The following is a 19,102-nucleotide window of genomic DNA, read 5'->3' as shown; positions in this document are numbered from 1 at the left end:
ACTCAAGACAAAATGGAGGGGTCTCCCAGGGATTTAAATAAACTTTCTCTTGTGGGTGGAGACCCCCTCCTCACTCCTATGCAAAGTCCAGCTCCAAGATGGAGTTCTGGAGTTACCTGGGCAAGTCACATGTCTATGCATGACTCACAGTCTTTACAGGCAGAAGCAATTGGTGAAACCTCCATTTGAAACAATGGGAAGCTGCACATTCCATCTGTCCAGTAAAACCATATTTCTGATAGCTATTACTTCAGCAAGACATATAAGTGAATTGCATGCCCTATGGCTGAGCCACCATTTACTGTTTTTCATAAAAATAAAACAGTATGAGGCCCAGAACAGCTTAGTGCCAGATTCCCCTTCAGTATCACAAGGCAGGGAGAAGAAGAAACTGAGGCAAAGGATGCTGATTAAGTGAAAGGAAATTAGAGGGATCAGGGTTCTGGCTCTAGGAACATTTGCTAGAGCCAGGGAGTGTGTGTGCAGCCTTAACGGTCATGACCTAAAGGGTTCTGACTTTGATGCCAAGTGTGCGTGCTCACCCAAGAGTGCCCATCTATGCTGACAATCTGCTTGAAGATCTACAGTTCCTGCTAAACAATCTCCTTCTCCTCCCAATTATCACTGGCAGCTTGAGACTAAAAAATAGATGCCAAGCCAAGTGCAGCCAAGAAGTTTTGCTTCAAAGTCTATGGCTCCTTTCTTCAAGGTTAAAGGAGGAGACCAAAACCAGAGAATAATGAAGATTTTATCAATTCCACGTTTCAATTCACCCCTGCCCCCAATATCTCTTTCTAAGACAGGTGAGATAAGGTAACAAAGAACCATCTTGTCTATTAATTTCCCTCTGACAATGCATTTGATATCTTCGTGCAATAGAGAGATGGACTTCTTTGGTATTCTTCCATGTAATCTATACTGTTCTGTAGAAAGTTCAAAAGCTCTGCATTTCTGGCATGTCCAGTACCTGATTTTCAAGCTGTCCCAGTTTTCTGTCAGAGTAAGCATGTTTTTTGATCAGTCTGCACATTGTTTAATGCAGCGACGCTATAAACTCCACACTCCCCTGTCTGAGTTCAGCTGCTTTGACACACTGATCAAACTAATTCACTTTAGGGAACAAAGACATAAATCTCTTGCAGCAAAAATATATGATCCAAATATTTTAAATTCTAACAGTTTGGCCAAAACAACACTTACAGTCATCATGGGTTTGCAGCTTGAAAATCCTGTCCAGCAACTGTAGGAGCCTCTAACTAGCAGATATCAGAGAGGTAGCAGTGTTAGTCTGGATCTGGAAAAGCAGCAAAGAGTCCTGTGACACCTTATAGACTAACAGACGTATTGGAGCATGAGCTTTCGTGGGTGAATACCCACTTCCTTGGATGCATCATGCTCCAATACGTCTGTTAGTCTATAAAGTGCCACAGGACTCTTTGCTGCTCTAACTAGCAGGTATGGGAGCCTAGGCTAGTCAAACAATGCCTGCCACTGAAATCTCCTTAGGATGGGATCTTCATGGCTGTAATCGCTACTGCAAATATTTTGCTCCCCAGTGTCTCCCAGAAAGTCCAATGAGACTGAACTCAGAAAAAGGATGTGATCTGCTGTGGTAGCATGGTGGTAACAGTGCCCCCTTGTGGTCCTTCCAGCTGCTCCACTATAGCCAGGGGTCTCCAGAAGGGAAGGAAGTCTCCATCCTGGGAAGGTCTCTACCTTTGAGAGGGAGCAAAGCTCCGAAATTTCCAAAACAAACACAAACTCAACTCAATACTGAGCCATCCTCCATTCTTCCAGTGGGGTGCTACATCCTTCCCTTTGGGCTTGTTTCCCAAACAGTATCTTACTCATGTTGCTTACTTCTGGGGTTTAACTGCTCCTCCCAAGTGGCTACTCCAGCTTGCAGGCCGGTTCCTCTGCGACTCTGCAAGCAAGGCAACCTTGAGGCAGAGCTCAGTCCTTCTTCCTGGCCAGCCACCCCTCAACTGAGCTAGGATCTCTCCTTTTTTCTTTTATTCTCCCTCCAGGCTTGGCACTGGCTGCAGGTATAGTGAGGCAGGGCTAGCCGGGCCTATAGGTTCTCCTTAATTCCTTCTTTGCTCGTGTGGGGCCCCTCTGCTCCATCTCACACACATGCCTGCATGACCCCATTTGGGGTATGTTCTTCACCTGCTGATTCTCCTCCATCCTGATAAAAAAAATCAGCATTCAGTTAGCTCTCCTGGCCCTGTGCTGGATGCAGATGGAGAAGGGCTGGTGAGATAGGTACCCCACCTCATAATTTGTGGGGTGGTGTCTTCAAGGTGTGGAGACAACACAGTGAGGCATGGTTGGTGACTAAGTTGAAATGACTGCCAGGAAGGTAGTATCTGAGTGAGTCCATTGCCCACCATATCACCAACACCTCTTTTTCAATTACAGAATAGGCCTTCTCCCTTGGAAATAATTTCTGACTAAAGGAGAGGATGGGATATTCTTTGTCTTCCACCAATTAGGTTACAATGGCCTCTAATCCACCATCGGAGGGATTGGTCTGTATCAGGAATTCACTGGTTAAAATGGGGCTATACAAGACAGGTCTCGGCAGAAGTGAGCCTTAAGGGTTTGAAAGGCCTTTTCACAATCAATGGTCCACTGAATTTTCTTTGGGCTATTGTTCTTAAAGAAATCTGTAAGTGGCAGGGAGGGGGGCAGTGGCTAAGAAAAATTGGCAATAGTATACTGCCAGTCCTAAGAAGTGGTGTCCTTCTTTCTTTGAGGTTGGCATGGGGGCATGTTTGTAGGGCCTGGACTTTATCCAGCAAGAATTGTACCTTTCCCATCCCCGGACTATATTTGAGGTAGGTCATCTCATATTTGCTCAGGTGGCATTTAGTAGGGTTCACAGTCAGGCTGGCCACCGTGAGGGACTGGAGTATGGCAGTTATATGTTTTAGGTAGTCTTCCCAGATCTGACAACAGAATGCAACATAGTCCAAGTATGTGACAACATGGCTATTATGGGTCTGAGGGACCTGGTACATCAAGCTTTGGAATGTGTCTGAGCCCCATGTAATCCAATCAGCGTAGTCTGGAATCGAAAAAGGCTAAAGGGGGGTGGAAAAGGCTGTTTTTTCTCAGAATTCAGGTATGGAGGGGATCTGTCAGTATCCTTTGCCCACAAGCACAAAAATGTAGCGGTATCCAACAAAGGGCTTTTGGCAGGGCTGACTGTGACCATCCCAATACATTCAAAGGGGATGCTCATGAGCAGGAGGGGAACCAGTGAGCCTTCTCCATTGGTCAGGGTGCCATAAACTGGCACTCTGGGCATAAGCCACAAAAATTGGGGGCATCTTTATAGACTGCAGGCTAAAAAAACTTGGGTTAGTATTCAGGCTAGTGTTTTGTCCCTCCCCAGGTGCCCTGAACCATAGATGGCATGGGCCATCTGCATGACCTTCCTCCAGTAGGGCCTGGGCACCAAGAAGCTCAGTTCAGATTTCCTTGGTCTAGCAGTCTTTTCCAAGGCAATATAGGCAGTGGCCCTCAATCTCAAAATGAAGGAAGACTTTAGTCGAGATTCCACCATTTCCCCATTGACAACCGCTACGTGGGTATAGGCCCAGCTCACCAGGTCATTGTCTTTCCACTCTTCAGTGAAGTTGGAGAATTTTGTTAGCATCTCTGACTCAGGCATAGGAAGGGTCCCCAAGTCAGGCTGGAACTGGGTCTGACCCTGCTCAGCAGTATCCAGTTGGTGAAAGCAAAAATGCATTAAGGGGGATGGGAGGGATTTGGAGGCTTGGTGATAGGTGAGAGCCTTTTACTCCTAGATTGCAGGTTCATGTCCAGTCCAGGTTGGTAGTGACTATGAATGTTTACCATTTGGTGGCCTGTATAAAAGGAGCTGGATGGTCTCAGTTCAGCTCCCACTGGGCTTGTATCCACATCTCCAGTAGCTGGCTTGTGGCAATTTCCTGCAATACTCTGCAAATAAACGTTCTTGAATTAAGCTAAGTATCTTTGGAGTCCACTGTATTAAGGCTATATTGAACAACGTGGCAGGCAAGAATGATCTTTGAACATGTGAGTGGATTTCCTGGGGAATATCTAGGGGGAGGTGAAGGCAAATTCCTTCTCTTCAACTATTCAAAAACCCGGCCTTTTGCAGCTATGCTTTGAGGAGAGAACCATCATCTGCTGATCACCTGTTCCAAGGGTTAGAGATCAAAGGCCTAAGCTATATAAAGAAACAGACTGACCTGCGCAGTCTGTGTCCATGTTCTGAGCTGAGGTGGTTCTGAACTTGTAGCCACATAAAAAAACCCTAGGTGGAGTTTGAAGGACTGACTCCCGCAAGAGCCCTGCTGGAGTTGGGGGTGATCTCTGACAAGCTTTTCAGCATGTGTATAGGTTCTTTTATTGTTTCTAATATGTTTTCTCTGTAATGCTGTCCCCTTAAGAATAAATGTACTTTAAAAAAAATAAAAAAGCTGTGTAGTAACTCATAACTGTGGGCAATTCTGCTGTTTATAGTCTCTTAGGAGAAAACAAAGTGCAGGCTCTGGCCTGCCTTGACAATCTGGCTGGGTGGGAATATCACAGTGTAGGCAGGGAACTGTGAAGTCGGATCAGAAGAGAGAGAGACACACACACAGCTCTCCAGCCAAGAGAGGTGATGGCTGAGAGCCAGAAGCCTAAACATGGGTGCCCTGGGTGAACTCCAGAGGGGGAATACAGGTGCAGTTGCTCCGAGCTGTGAGATGGCCATATTGAGTTTTCTGAGGAGAACAAGAGGGTGAAGACTGCACTCTCTCATCCCTAGAAATGATGCCTCAAGATCAGGGCTAAGACAGGTTGGCTGGGGAAGATGAGGAGGTTTGCAGTGCAGCCCTGCCTGTGTTGTTCCTATTCTGTGGTTCAAAGGAGGATGCTGGTTTCCAGTGCTGCCATCCTAGTATCTTTCACTAGCACTAGATGCACACAAGGTTGTTGGTTTTTTTTAATTAAGTGACTATTTGATTAAAACATTTAATATAGAACAGTTTAAGGAATGTCAAGATGGTATTTTAAGCACAAAGAAAAAACATGAATGCATTTGAGGAAATGAAAGAGAGGCACATGCAGAGCAGACTTTATGCCACATGTAATACCCTGACTGAGAACCACCGTACGCTCTCCCGAGCAAGATTCTTGAGACACAATTAAAGAACCAGTTAGAGGGCTTCCAAAAGGAAATGAGATGTCCAAAAGGAATGAGCTCAATGACGTTTTTTTGATTCCAGCAATGTCTGTTACACAATAATGGTACATTGTTCTTTTAACTGTCAACTCTGCAGCCTGAATCATAATATCACTTTTTATTGCTTCAGATGCTCTTTAATTATGTCTTTTCTTCATGTAGCTTATTTTAGGATTTCTTATTGTGCCATGGTCTCTTGTATTTCTCTTGCTAACAGAGCAAAAGCAAATGAAGTGTTTTATAAAGATGGACCGCAGCAGGAAAAAAGACGTGTTTGTATTCTATTTAAACTCTACCCACTCTCCCTGAGTGACTGGATCTTTCTGAAAAAACAACTAATGGACAATGCTAGTATTCCGATTTCTGTCATTAGGCTTCAGAGTGAACACCAATTGATGCTTTTTTGTTTTGAAATGAAAGCTTAGATTTTGCAGAAATTGATGGAAGACCCCAAAAGACTTCTGGTATGCCGTATTACCACAGACTGGCTTGGTCCTATCCCTGGTTATAACTCATTTATTATGATGAGAAAGGAGACTGATAACTCAGAAGAGGTTAGTGCTTAGGTAATGTAAGGGTCCAAGTGAAATGTGACCTTCATGTACCTAATGTGCTGCAATATTTAGGCACTACAAAGTGAGCTGAGGGGAGACTACCTTAACACACACACACTTCTATTAGTTAGTGTTATAATCTTAAAGACAAATTGCAAATATTTAATTTATTTTATTTGGGTAAATAGCTAAGATGCCAAATCACTAATATATTGTAGATTTAAAATTTACTAGTAAACATATTTTACACCAAGCTATTTGAAAACAACGGGTTAGATCCTCAGCTAGTATAGATAAGTAAAACTACCAATTTACCCCAGCTGAAGATCTAGCCCCTTGTAGCAGGGTGGACCCCTGCTCCTGCCCAGAAGGAGTTAAAAACAGCCCTGAGAGGGGGTTGTGCCTGGGGAAAGCAGCCTTTAGGCTGCTTTGATTGGTGAAGTGGCTGCAGCTGGGGCCACGCCCCAAACGGAGCAACAGGGCCTTATAGGAGAGCCAGGGAAGCCAGAAGAACACAGTCTCTCTCTGACTGGAGAGGGAGACAGGCCTGGCTGCTTGGGAACTCACCCAGGGGACCTAGAGAAAGGCAGGGCTGGGGAAAGGCCTTAAGAGTGGGGAAGCCCTAGGCCAGCAACTCCCCAGGCTGTAGGGACTAGTTCTAGGCCTCCTAGGTACTGGGCTTGCAGAGGGGCAGCTGGAGAGTGGGTAGAGGTAGCCAGTCCAAACCCCGTTGCCTATGATGAGTGGCTGATACTGCAGTCTGCCCTAGTGAACGGGGGCTAGATGGAGACTGAGCAGTAGCCATATACTGACGCAAAGTGGGGATAGATGGTGGGGGTCCCCGGGAAGGGGAAATCCTCAAAGAAAGGGGTTATTGCCAGGGGGCAGCCCCCAGGTAAAAGGGCTCTGGGTCCAGGGAGGGACATGGGGGCCAGCAGAGGACAGGCGGATCACCTGCCTGCAGAGGGTGCTCCGGGCTGGAAGCTGAGCTAATTCCCCGAAGACACCAGCAGGGGGTGCCACAGGGGTGAGTCCGTACCTCTTTTAAAAATCAGATTGAAAAATTGTATGAAAATAATGCAAAGTAATTTCAGGGACATTTCAGAGAGAGAAGTAAAATCTAGGTTTTAAAAAATTTCAAATATTATGGATTTTAGAGTGAAGAAACAGAATTTAATTTTGCAGTTTATTTATTGCGGAAAAGAACTGCTGTGCATGACTAGGTCGATCTTCAACGCATGTCCAGTCATACTGCTGTAGGCAGGAGTCTAAACATGATGGAGAAGTAAAGACTATATCTGTACTGCTTCTCAGAGTGGCAAGAAGATACAGGACTCTCTGAGCTCATTAGGGGAATCAGCTTCCTTCCAGGAGCTGAGTGGTGTTATTGGTAGCAGTAAACATGTTGTCACACTGTATGAAGTGGCTCATGACTGTGAGTGCCTACCTCAAGGCAGATGGTCAAAAACAGGGCTGAGACCCCAAACTGCTGGTGTGTTCTACAATTAGATCTCACCAAGCCAGTAACAAATGTAGGGCCGGTGCAAGGAAGTTTCGCACCATAGGCGAAACTTCCACCTCGAGCTCCCATCCCCAGCTAACCCCGGCCATGCCCCCCCATGGCAGCTAACCCTGCTCACCCATCCTCCCACGTGCCCACCCCTTTTGGGAGACAAACCCAAGATAATACTGTCTTGCAAATATCCATACAGCACAAGCTTCATAAAAATCTGCCCTCTTCCTCAATGTGAAGAGAGGTGTGCACAACTTCTTGCCCCCCTAGTTAGAAATTACATAAACTGGTTTATATTATAAACAAGAAATATGTTTATTAACTACAAAAGGTGGATTTTAAGTGGTTTAAAGGATACCAAACAGAACAAAGCAGATAATTTTAGTAAATAAAATATAAGACTGAGCTTAACACACTAGATAGGTAGGATACAAATTAGCCAATTCTCACCCTGAGTGATAAACAGGCTGACAGGTTCTTAAGGCAGAAGTTGCCTTGGCTCTCTCAGGTTTTCTTACACAGGCTACAGATCTTAGAGTGGAACCATCACTTCCCCCAGTTCAGTCTTTGTTCCTCAGGTGTGTTGTCGTAGGAAGAGTGAGGAACCCTCATGTTGCCATTGTCCCTCTTTTATATCTTCCCCTCACTTGCTGAAAAGCTTTTTTGCTATGACCTGGGTCAAACAGTTCCCACTGTACAGAGCTATCTGACCTAGGTCAAACAGTTTCCATTGTGTAGAGAGGTTTCTATTGCATACAGTTCCTGGGGTGACCCTTATGCTTGAGTGTATTTCTTCAATAAGCCACTAACATTGTTTGGCCTCGTCCAACATAGCATATTTGAAATACAGAGACATGGTCAATATTCCCAGTTTCAGGTACAAAAATAATGCATGCATACAAATTGGATAAACACATTCAGTAAATCATAACCTTTCCAATGATACTTTACATGAGCCATCTTGCATAAAGTATATCTCAGTTATGTCATATTCATATCATAAGCATATATTCATAAAGAATATGGAGTGAAACATCACATACTAAGCTAGAGGGAGAGGGAGATAAGCTGGAGGGTAGGGATCGGGTCCAGAGTAACCTAGGCAAATTGAAGATTGGGTCAAAAGAACTCTGAGGTTTAACAAGGACAAGTTCAGAGTCCTGCACTTAGGACGAAAGAATCCCATGCACTGCTAAGGCTGGGGACTGACTGGCTAAGGGGCAGTGCTGCAGAAAAGGACCTGCAGAAAAGGACGAGAAGCTGGATATGAGTCAATAGTTACCCTCCTTGTTGCCAAGAAGGGTAACAGCATATTGGGTTGCGTTAGTAGGAGCATTGCCAACAGATCGAGGGAAGTGATTATTCCCCTCTCTTTGGCACTGGTGAGGACACATCTGGAGTACTGCGTGCAGTTTTACCTTTTAATTTACATTTAACTAGCTTGTGTAGTTCCCTTTTCTGAAGTTAAATGCTACTGTGGTGAGCTTATTTGGTGTTCCTCTCACAGGGGTGTTAAATTTAATTATATTATGTTCCCTATTACCAAGTGGTTCAGATATACTCACCTCTTGGATCAGATCCTATGCTCCATTTAGGACTAAATCAAGAATTGTCTCTCCTCTTGTGGGTTCCAGGACTAGCCGCTCCAAGAAGCAGTCATGTATGATGTCAAAACACTTTGTCTCTGCATCCCATCCTGAGGCAACATGTCAATCTGGGGACAGCTGAAATCCTCCATTATTATTGAATGTTTTATTTTTACAGCCTATCTAATCTCCCTGAGGATTTTACAGTCACCATCACCATCCTGGTCAGGTGGTTGGTAGTATGTCCCTATTCTTATTGTTCAAGCATGGGATTTCTATCCATAGAGATTCTATGGTACAGTTTGGTTTAGTTAACATTTTTTACTATATTTGGTTCCATGCTTTCGTTCATATATAGTGCAACTCCCCCACCAGCATGACCTATTCTGTCATTCCTGTATATTTTGTACCTTGATATTACCATGTCCCATTATCATCTTTCCACATAGTTTCTGTGATGCTTATTATATCAGTATCCTTATTTAATATGAGGCACTCAAGTTCACCCATCTTAGTATTTAGACTTCTATCATTTGTATATAAGCACTTATAACATTTGTCACTTTTTAGCTGGCTGCCATTATGTGATGTAATTTAATGAGACTCCTTTTCATTTGACTATTTCGTGTCAGATCCTACCTGTGCTTTATCATCTTCCATCCTCTCCTCCTTACTAGGATATGAAGAAGCCCCATTAATAGATCCTCCCCTAAGAGATGTCTCTGTCCTAACTATATGCTCTTCCACATGTTAACTTTCCCTTAGCCCTTAGTTTTAAAACTCCTGTATGACCTTTTAACTTTATGTGCCAGCAATCTGGTTCCATTTTGATTTATGTGGATCCTATCCTTCCTATATAGGATCCTCCTTTCCCAAAAGGTTTCTCAGTTCTTAATAAATCTAACCCCCTCCTCCCTACACCATCATCTCATCCATGCATTGAGACCCCACAATTCTGCCTGTCTAATTGGCCCAGTGTGTGGAACTGGAAGCATTTCAGAGAATGCTACCATGGAGGTCTTGGACTTCAATCTCTTACCTAGCAGCCTAAATTTGGCCTCTAGGACCTCTCTCCTATCCTTCCCTATGTCACTGGTACCTACATGTACCATGACCACCTGCTCCTCCTCAGCACTACACAGAAGTCTGTCTAAGAGTCTTGAGACACCTGCAACCAAAGCAAAGTAAGGGCTAGCATAGGCCAGAGGAGATTGTTTGGGTGGCTAGTGGGCTGATGGTGTCAGGGAGCTGACACCCAGTTAAGCACAAGCAAGTCTCCCCTTTTCCTTGGAGGGACAGGGCAACCAGGTGACTCACAGTCCTGGGCACCCCAAGACATATCACAGCCATGAAAAGCATAATATATTTTATATTCCCTCTGCTCTATGACAGTGTATGGAAAAATATTTTCACTAGGAATTCTGTCTTATACTCATGTCATATTGTTACTCGACACTAAACTTAAGAATACTCTGATGAAATCTCTGACCCTTAAGCAATGAAATTATGGATTTACTCCTCAGCGCTATTCATAACTAATATATTTTAATAAACAGGAGATGTTCACAAAAAGCATGACACAACTACTTATTTCACCTGGGAATCCTTCTCTCATAGTGTAATATAAAATATTATATAAAGCTTGTGTCATCTCTCTCCCTTTTCAAAAGGAAGGGAGGAAAAAATAAATTAATTGGCTGTTCAAAGCCCTACATTAATTCCCAGGATTTTTTAAAAATGTGTTTATACACAGACATCCAATACTTTAATTAATAACTGTAAGATAAAGAGACTGAAATCCATAATAGGAATCAACACAAGGTTTTCCTAATACACCTCTACCCCAATATAACGCGACCTGATATAACACAAATTTGGATATAACGCAGTAAAGCAGCACTCCGGGGCCGGGGCTGCACTCTCCAGCAGATCAAAGCAAGCTGGATATAATGAGATTTCACCTACAACGTAGTGAGATTTTTTTGGCTTCTGAGGACAGCGTTATAGCGGGGTAGAGGTGTATCTAACCTAAATCTCCTTTGCTGTAGATAAAGCCCAATACTTCTTGTCCCACTTTAAGTTGACATGGAGAAGAATTGATCGCCAGCCTCACCTTCTACATATTTGAAGACTGTTAACAGATTTCCCCCTTCAGCCTTCCATTGTCTAGACTAAACATGGCAAGTTCTTTCAACCTTTCCTCACAGGTTGTATTTCCTAAACTACTTCTCATTTTAGGTTGTATTTCCTAAACTACTCCTCCTCTGCAGGCTCTCCAGTTTATCTACATATTTTGTAAAGTGTGGCACCTAGAACTAGACACACTACTCCATCTGAGGCCCAACCACTGTCAAGTAGAATGGGGCCATTACCTCCCAAGTCTTACATATTACATTTCTGTTAATACACACCAGAATTATTTTGGCCTTTTCATAACCGCATCACTGTTGACGCATATTCAGTCACTGATCTACTATAACTCCCAGATCCTCTTCTGCAGTACTACAGCCTAGTCGCTTATTCCCCATTTTGTAGTTTGTGCATTCAATGTTTTTTTCTTTCCTAAGTGAAGTACTTTGCATTTGTCTCTATTGAATGGCATCTTGTTGATTTCAGACCAATTCTCCAATTTGTCAAGGTCAATTTGAATTCTAATACTGGGCTCCAAAAGAGCTTGTAACCCCTCCAGCTTGATCAACAGCAGGTCACAAAGGCAGTATGGAATTCAAATTATGTCTGTGAACACTCTTTTAGGGGCATGGGAACTAATACAGTGGCTTAAACCATTGGCTTATGAAATCTGTTGTTTTTTTAAACCTCACTACTGTAACTCTATGTTCCAGTGGTGGATTAATGCACAGGCCCACGAGACCTGTGCCCAGGGACCTCAGCCAAGTTGGGGGCCCCTCAGGAGTGCCAGAAACTGGGTAGAAGTAGGGGGGCCACCAGTGCCAGAACTGTATCCCTGTACCCTGCTCCTCCTCTTCCCTCCGAGGCCTTGCCCCTGGCCAGGTGAGAAGCTGGAGCCGGGCCATGGCAAGAGCTGCTCAGGGAGCCTCGGCTTCTGTGGAGATTCTCAGACCCTCTGCTTGCCCTGGACGGGGGCCCAGGTGCCAGAGAGCAGTCCCAACCCATGTCCCCACCTGGTTCTGATGCTTCTAGTCCCCCAGGCTGTGGGAGGCCCACATGTTCTTTGTGCCCAGGGCCCCAATAAATCTTAATCTGCCTCTGCTATGTTCCCATAACCATATAGATGCAGCATCTGATCAGCCCTCCTCTTGAGTTATTCAGATTGTTACTTCACTCTGTTTTCTTTAAGAGTGGCCTCCCATTGACTTTGCTGGGCTTTGGAACAAACCCTGAACTGCCCACATGATGATATTAGAGTTTGTCTCTGTTAGTACTCCCAGACCACGTGTTCTCTTTCACGACCTCTGTGTCCTGTTTAGTCTCAACTCTACACATGCTTTATGTTGTTGTTCACTATGTAGCGAAAATATCCAGATATTCCTTTCACAGACTAGACCTTTCTCACCTGGTTTCAGCCCCATGCCCCCAGCTTAGTTCATTTAGTCAGGTGTTTTCAGCAGTCTTCCTTCTTGGGTGGGGAGGCAGTGGAGAAGAACCCAGATTAACTCACTCACTCCCCAGCCTTAAATAGGATTTGCATATGGCAGGAATAATTTGGTTCCCAGTTTGACCCCCACCCTCTCCTAGTTGGAAAATACCTGCAGTCAAAGATGGTGTCCACTATCAGGTGACATGATCACATGACCCGGCAGTGTCTTAGGCCCTGTCTACACTGGCAAGTTTGTGCTCAGTAAAGCAGCTTTGAGCGCTGTAAGTCCTGAGGTGCACTGCCAAGCCACTTAGTGCACAGAAACTGTGCAGTTGCAGCGCTCTTAAAAAAAACACCCCGACGAGAGGCGTAGAGCTTTCTCCACTGGGGCTACAGTGCTGCTGTGCCAGTGTAGACACTGTGGTGATTACAACGCTGCAATTGGCCTCCGGGAGGTGTCCCACAATGCCTGTTCTCACCTCTTTGGCCATTGGTTTGACCTCTACTGCCCTGTCCTCAGGTAACCAATCGTCAGCCCCACCCCGTACATTCCTTTGCAAATTTGAAAGTCCCTTCCCATTTACTTGGTGATGCGTGAAGTGGTCTCAGCGCATCTTTCCAGATGGCCATGCCTGCTCAACATCCCAGGTGATCCCCATCTTGGAGCAATGCCGAGTTGCTGGACCTCATCGGCATTTGGGGAGAGGAGGCAGTGCAGACACAGCTGCGCTCCAGCCATCGGAATTATGATATCTATGGACAGATTTCTAGATGCATGATAGAAAGGGGCCATGACCGGGACATACTGCAGTGCATACTCAAAGTGAAGGAGCTGCGGAACACCTACCACAAAGCGCGGGAGGCAAACCGCCACTCCGGTGCTGCACCCACGAGCTGCCAGTTCTACAAAGAGCTGGACACGATACTCGGTGGCAACCCCACCTTCACTTGGAAGGACCCTCCGGATACTTTGTTGGCTTGCATGCCAGTCGAGAGTGGACCGAGTCAAGAGGAGACAATCTTGGACGAAGAGGGGGAGAGGGACCCAGAGGCTGAGGATGACTCAGAGGCCAGAGATGTATGCAGTCAGGAGCTCTCTTCTACCCTGGAGAAGCCTAGCCAGTCACAGCAATTGGAGCTTGGCAAAGCGTAAACAGGAGAGGAGGCCCCTGATAAGTGGATCTGATTTTGGGAATTGCTGAAGAGAGTTGTTGGGGGCAGGAGGGTTGCAGAAAGCAGGCTTGTGTCCCACCTCATGTGTAGCCTGGAGTATTGATTGACTCCCTCACTTCATGGGAATCTCCCTCAGAGATCTCCAGGAAACTCTTGTGGACATACTGGGCAATCTGCTGCCACAGGTTCCTTGGCAGAGCTGCTTTGTTTCTTGCCCGATTAATGGTAACTTTCCCTCTCCACTTTGCCATGACGGGTGGGGGGACCAGTGCTGCACACAGGCTAGCTGCATAGGCGCCAGGGCAGAAACCTCATCCTTGGAGAAGACCATCCCTTGATTCCCTGCTCACCCTCAGCAGCGAGATATCTTCCATAATGATCACTTCCTGTGGAAAGTGTGGGGATAGGAATGATTACCCGGCCCACCCTACAGTGCTGGCTCTTCCCAAGAGCCACATGCCCAGTGTACAGCAGGGTCCAGGAACAGTGATTTACCCTGCCCCTGAGGCTACTCACCATTTTGAGGGTCTTGTTGCTCATGTGTGCTTGCCTGGGGTCAGCCAGTTAGTGACAGGTGTGTGAGTGGCTGTGTTGTAAAGCACTGAATAAGTGTTGTCTTTGTTGCAAACAATACTGCGTCTGTAAACTGTTGCATTTAAACATCACAGAGATGACCTTGGAAGCACAGCCTCCCTCTTTGTTATCGGTGGCAGAATGGCTAAGCAGAATTAGAAAGCGGCCAAGAAGAACTAAGGAGAACTTTATGCGTGAAGTTATGATGCACTCTGTGATGGGCTGGATCACAGAAACCCCCTTGGGAGCTGCCACCTGATGTGCCAAGACTTCCTCTACCCCTGCTTTCCCTGCCAGCTCAGGACTCCAGCACCCTGTCTTCATGAGCCAGACACTCCCGTCTGCTCCAACACAGACCCAGGGTCTGAATTATTTGCCCCAAACCTGCAGGTTTACCTGAAAACAGTCCACAGAAGTGTGCTTTTCTTTAACACTCAGATGCCCAACCCAATGGGGTCTAAACCTAAATAAATCCATGTTACCCTGTATAAAGCTTATGCAGGGTAAACTCATAAATTGTTTGCCCTCTATAACACTGATAGAGAGATATGCACAGTTGTTTGCTCACCCAGGTATTAATACATACTCTAAGTTAATTAAAAAGCAAAAAGTGATTTTATTAGATACAGAAAGTAGGATTTAAGTGGTTCCAAGTAGTAACATAGAACAAAGTAAGTCACCAAGCAAAATAAAATAAAATGTGCAAATCTATGTCTAATCAAATTGAATACAGAGAGTCTCACTCTCATAGATTCTTCAGTAATTTTTTTCTCCTCAGAATGGGCACTTTCCAGGCCTGGGCACAATTCTTTCCCCTGGTACAGCTCTTGTTCCAGCTCAGGGGGTAGCTAGGGGATTCTTCATGATGGCTCCTTCTTTGTTCTGTTACACCCCTTTATATATCTTTTGCATAAGGCGGGAATCCTTTGTCTCTCTCTGGGTTTCCATGCCCCTCCCCCCCCCCATTGGAAAAGCACCAGGTTAAAGAGGGATTCTGGTTCATGTGACGTGATCACATGTCACTGTAAGACCCCAAGCCTTCATTCCGCCCAGCCTGACTCACAGGAAGGCTTGCTTGCAAACAGAGCCCCAGTCAATTGTCCTGGTTGATGGGAGCCATTAAGATTCCAAACCACCATCAATGGCCCACACTTTGCATAATTACAATAGGCCCTCAGTTATATTTCATATTTTTAGTCCCAGATACAAGAGTGGTACTGTCATGGTATCTAGCCCCACTTTGAACCTTAGCGTCCAAAGATGGGGTACCAGCATGAATTCCCCTAAGCTTAATTACCAGCTTAGATCTGATGGGCTGCCACCAACCAGGACTTTCAGTGCCTGGTACACTCTGATCCCTTCACATGGGACCCCCAAGACCCAGATCCCCTGGATCTTAACACAAGGAAAGTAAACCCTTTTCCCCACTGTTGTCTCCCCCAGGCTTCCCCTCCCTGGGGTTACCCTGGAAGATCACTGTGATTCAAACTCCTTGAATCTTAAAACAGAGAGGAATTCTACCTTCTCCCCTCCTCTTTTCCCCTCTCCAAGAAGCAATACAGATTCAAGCTCCATGAATCTAAAACAAAGAGGAAATTCACCTTTCCCCCCACCCCCTCCTCTCTCTCGGAGAGAGAGACAGTGACTAACACAGAGAGAAAGCCGGTTTTTCCTCCCCCCTTCTCTCCTTTCTCCCACCAATTCCCTGGTGAGTACAGACTCCCTTCCCTGGGGTCTTACACAATATAACCAAAAAATCAATCAGATTCTAAAAAAGAAAAGCTTTTAATAAAAGAAAGAAAAACATAAAAGTTGTCTCTGTAATCAAGATGGTAAATGTTACAGGATCTTTCAGCTTATAGACACTAGAGAGAATCCTTCCCCCCAGCATACATACAAATTTCAACAGAGATACAATTCTTCCAGCCAAATACACATTTGCAAATAAAGAAAAACAATCAAAAAGACTAAACTGCCTTTCTACTTGTACTTACTACTTGAACAGAAAATTAGAGAGCCTGTAGGTACGTCTGGTCACGCTCAGAACCCAAAGAGAACAACAGATGAAGAAAACTTACAAAACAAAGACTTCCCTCCACTGAGATTTGAAAGTATCTAGTCTCCTGATTGGTCCTCTGGTCAGGTGTTCCAGGTTCACTGTTTGTAACCCTTTACAGGTGAAAGAGACATTAACCCTTAACTATCTGTTTATGACAGGTACATTTATACAAATAGGATGATCACGCTCAGTAGATTATAAGCTTTGTAATGATACCTTACAAGACACCTTTTGCATGAAGCATATTCCAGTTATATTATATTCACTTATTACCATATTTTATAAAACCATATAGACTGCACGTCACACACTCCACCACCGAGAAAAAAGAATTGAAGGAGTGGTGGGACAGCAAGAAGAGGGACCAAAAGGAGAATGCAGCACACCAGAAAGAAGCCATGGAGTGGCTCTTAACAGTTATGGAGCACCAAGCAGACATGCTCCAGGTGATACTAGCTCTTCAAACCAAGCAGGTCTGCAGCCGCCCTCCCCTGCAGCCGCTGTTGCAAAACTCTTTCCCATGTGCCCCCCTGCCCAACACACTCTTATCAACCTCCTGGCTCCACTCTCTACCCGCAGCATTCCACTCCTCTCTCCTCACAGTCCAGCAGTGTGGACTCCCACTACCCACCACAGTCAACACCCATCCCTCCACAGTTTGGCCCTGCTGAACTACAGCACCCGCTGCATTGTACTCCAAGGGAGAAGGCTGGGTATGATCCCGGACATACAAATCTGTAGCCATCCTGGGACCCCTCCTCCTCTTGAGACTTTCTCTTCCCCCATCTCCCTCCCTGCTGCTGATTTTTTCGATTGACTCTCTTCTCTGGTTGTTGACTTTCAATTAAATAATTGTATTTGTTTGAAAGCAATCTTTATTTTATTAAGTGAAAGCAAAAAGAGCACTGCAAAGCAACATACAATTATGTTAAGGCCCCTTCTTGCATCATGCGCACCAATCACCCCGTGCTGTGCCCCTCTAAGAGCCCTGGTCTTTGGCTGTTTAAACTCGGCCTGTAGGCACTGAGCATCTGCGGTCCAGACCTGAGTGAAGCTTTCAGCCTTCCCTTCACAAATATTATGGAGCATACAACACGCGGCTATAAGCATTGGAATATTGTCATTGGCCATTTCCAGAGTCCTGTACAGGCATTGCCAGCGGGCTTTTAAACAGCCAAATGCACAATTCCACAGTCATTCTGCACTTGCTCAGCCTGTTGTTGAACTGCTCCTTGCTGCTGTCAAGGTGCTCCATGAATGGCTTCATGAGCCACAGCATTAAGAGGTAGGCAGGGTCTCCCAGGATCACAATGGGCATTTTGACTACCCTTATGGTGATTTTCTGGTCAGGGAAGAAAGTCCCTGCTTGCAGCTTCTTAAACAGGCCAGTGTTCAGAAAGTTGCATGCTTCAAGCACCTTTCCGGATCAGTCTGCGTTAATATCTGCGAAAAGCCCACGGTGATCCACAAGCACCTGGATAACCATTGAGAAATACCTCTTGCAATTAACGTACTCAGTGGCTAAGTGGTCTGGTGCCAGAATTGGAATACGCATGCCATCTATCGCCCCTCTGCAGTTAGGGAAGCTCATTTGTGCATATGTCCATCCACAACGTAATTTACGTTGAAAATGAGACGTGCATGACATGTCTTTGTGCCAAAGGGCTGGAGGAAGCTCATCACACAGTCCCATGAATGTGGCTTTCCTCATACGAAAGTTTTCAAGCCACTACTCGTCATCCCAGATGTATAGCACAATGTGATCCCACCAGTCAGTGATTGTTTCCTGAACCCAAAAGCAGTGTTCCACTGTGGTCAGCACCTCCGTAAATGCCACAAGCAATCTTGTGTCGTAGCTAGTATGCATGGTGAATCAATGTCGCACTCCTCTTGCCTTTCCAGTTTAAGGAGTAACTCCACTGCCACTTGTGACGTGTTAGTCAGTGTGAGCAGAATACCAGTCAACAGCTTGGGATCCATTCCTACAGCCCAAAAGACGCAGGGAACAGCACGCAGTACACAAACCGTTAAAAGATGGTACCAAATGCAGATGGAAGCCTAGGGATTGCTGGAATGCAAAGCAATGCATCACGGGACATTGGGACAGGACCTAGGATGCCTAGTGACACCTTCTGCCTTCTCACAAGGCTTAACAACAAAAGAAAAAGAGGTGCTCTGTAGGATAGCTGCCAAGACTGCACTACTCCGAATAGTATCGCAAGTCACACACGAGTGAACAGCTCTCAGTGTGAACACACAACAGTGATTTTCCTTCGGCATTTTCTGAGGGGCACTGTAACTACTGGCTCTGGAGACCTGCTCTTAGAAATAGCCCTAGAAAATTTCTAAGGAAGGAGAGAGATTAGTATCTTCAAAGACGCACTGTTCGTCTTCGAGTGCTTGCTCATATCCATTCCAGTAGGTGTACGCGCCGCGCGTGCACGTTTGTCGGAAAACTTATACCCTAGCAACTCCAGCGGGCCGGCAGGTCGCCTCCTAGAGTGGCGCCACTATGGCGGGTGATATATATCCCTGCTGGCTCGCCCGCTCCTCAGTTCCTTCTTACCGCCGTGTCGGTCGTTGGAACTGTGGCTCGCGCATAGCTGACCTCCACATCCGTAGCTTCTCTTTTCAATCGTTACTGTTCTAGTTAGTTAGTCATAGTTACTTAACATACTGTAGTTGTAGTTATAGTTATAGTTAGAGTTATAGTTGTGTATATATTTATACTTCGTTATCGGGTAGGGGCTCTAGCCCTCTCCCGCACCTGGCGCCGGGCTGATGCCTGGTTCGCCGGGATTCAAGGCGTGCTCGACTTGTAAGAAGCCGATGCCCACCAGTGATCCCCACGACGCCTGCCT

General features: G+C 45.5%; 1 long non-coding RNA gene across 2 annotated transcripts in view; it reads right to left on the bottom strand.

The window, feature by feature from the left end:
• LOC142046400 (uncharacterized) overlaps positions 1 to 19,102 on the bottom strand; it is a 109,126-nt gene that overhangs the window by 31,870 nt on the left and 58,154 nt on the right. Inside the window, exon 3 of one of the 2 annotated variants that reach the window (XR_012655379.1) lies at positions 8,857 to 9,005. This is a non-coding gene — a long non-coding RNA (uncharacterized LOC142046400). Of the gene's footprint in view, positions 1 to 7,601; positions 9,006 to 19,102 lie in introns of those variants that run through there. The other variant, XR_012655378.1, reaches the window with a different exon arrangement.

This window comes from Chelonoidis abingdonii, chromosome 2 (genome assembly GCF_003597395.2).
Source record: "Chelonoidis abingdonii isolate Lonesome George chromosome 2, CheloAbing_2.0, whole genome shotgun sequence".
NCBI lineage: Eukaryota > Metazoa > Chordata > Testudines > Testudinidae > Chelonoidis > Chelonoidis abingdonii.
This window is presented reverse-complemented; position numbering and strand designations above follow the sequence as displayed.